This window comes from Euleptes europaea, chromosome 14 (genome assembly GCF_029931775.1).
Source record: "Euleptes europaea isolate rEulEur1 chromosome 14, rEulEur1.hap1, whole genome shotgun sequence".
Taxonomy (NCBI): Eukaryota; Metazoa; Chordata; class Lepidosauria; order Squamata; family Sphaerodactylidae; genus Euleptes; species Euleptes europaea.
The window spans coordinates 36,234,156-36,236,243 of NC_079325.1; positions in this window are offsets into that span (position 1 = coordinate 36,234,156).

A 2,088-nucleotide genomic window follows, 5' to 3' on the forward strand; every position below is an offset into this window, starting at 1 on the left:
TCCTGCACGGCGAATTCCACAAGGCAGCTGTGCCCTTCCTGACGTCGCCTCCAAAGGCAGCCCCCGGCTCGGCCTCCTCCCTTCCCCACATGCTGCTCCACCCCTTTCCTCTGCATGCACAGCGGTGGTAACTTCTGGATTGGGAAAGGGGCTCATAGGCGAGGCAGATCAGTGGGCCCCTCTTAACCTTCGGATGGCCAACCAAGAATTCTCTTTCGCTGCCGCAGGCAAAGGGAGGATGGAGTGGGGAGTGGGGCAGAGTCATCCATCAACCCCTTTGCCTTGCAGGCCTAAAATCTGCAGGGAGGTCGCTTTGCATACAATTCACAGCAGCCACACTCCAGTCTCCCTTCCAGGCACTGGCTGGGAGCCAAGTAGGAAGTGCAGCAGGTTCCATCATTCATTGTTCCCCGGGGCAAGGTGATGGGGTGTGAGTGTGCCCTCCGGTCGCAGCTGACTCATGGCCACCGGTAGGGCTTTTCAAGGCAAGGGATGGTCGGAGGTGGTTTGCCATTGCTTGCTTTCGCATGGGTCGAGAGAGTTCTGAGAGAACTGTGACTGGCCCAAGGTCACCCAGCAGGCTTCACGTGGATGAGTGGGGAATCAATCCGGTTCTCCAGATTAGAGCCAGCATGGTGTAGTGGTTAAGAGCGGTGTTTTGGAGCGGTGGAGTCTGATCTGGTTTGATTCCCCACTCCTCCACACGAAGCCAGCTGGGTGACCTTGGGCTTGTCACAGCTCTCTTAGAGCTCTCTCAGTCCCACCTACCTCACAGGGTGTCTGTTGTGGGGAGGGGAAGGTGATTGTAAGCCGGTTTGATTCTGCCTTAAGTGGTAGAGAAAGTCGGCATATAAAAACCAACTCTTCTTCTTAACCACTGCACCACCCTGGCTCTCAAAGGTGATGTTGGAGGAAGGTTAAATTAAGGCTGCTGGGGCAGCTGTGCAAGGTCACATGATCCACGAAGGCCAATATTGTCAACTCAGACTGGCACTGGCTCTCCACGGTTTCAGACAGAAGTCTTTCGCATTCACCTACTGCCTGAACTTTTAACTGGAGATGCTGGGGATTGAACTTGGGACCTTTAGCATGCCGAGCAGATGCTCTGCCACTGAGCCACGACCACTCCTCAAGCATCCCTCCACTGTCCCCTTCCTGGAATTTGGAAGTAGATCAGGTCTTGCAGCTCTCTCCACTCCATGGATTTAGGGATGATAACAAAATTTTGAGGTTGATGTTGGTGCTTGATTTTCAGCTCTTTATTTAACCTAGAGCTTGGGGGGGGGGGCGGAAGACATCCTGACATACGACCCCATGATCTGGGCGGGCCCAAAGCTGATTTAAGGATGCAAAACCACCAGTTCCCTGTTTATTGGCACTCTAGAGCACAAAAACAAGCTTAGGACTGGACAAAGTAGTAGGGCATCTTCTAGGGGACAATTTTCCTGTAACTAAGGTGTATAATTTGGGCTGACGCAAAGCAAATTTGAGGGCTGCACCCCTCTCCCCCATTCCCCATTTCAGAGTGTATGGGGGGCATAGTGTACTGTGGTGGGTCACATAAAACAAAGCTTTGTGCTGGTGACAATTTTGGAGCATCTTGAAGGGGAAGCTCTGCCCATCATGGAGATGTATAATTTGGCATGGGGCAATGATGATTTTGGGGCGTAGAGATTTACAAATGTCTGTTCCTTATTTGGGCAGCTCCGCGCTGAATAAGAAACTAGGAGCCAATTCTGGCCTCTCAGATCTGCATCCAACAGGCTTGGCGTCGGATCGCCAGCTTAACAGAAGTATTCTGGTATGCAGGATTCGCTGGGTTGCCCTCCCTTTCCCCTCCCACCGCTGCCCAACCCGTCTGGGACTCCCATGCAGCTGCACTGTTTACTTTTTTGTAAACCTCCATTTCTCCGGGCCTCCGTTTGTGTCACAAAGGTACAGAGTCCTGGTGGGCCTTGCGTAGAACACAAAACTCAGGAGCCTCGTTGCTGGCCCTCATTTTTAAGGGGCAACCAGCAGCATTGGATCTGCTGTCTATCGGTGGCAGCACAATGAGGAAAGCAGTGGATGCCCCACTCCCAGCCATCA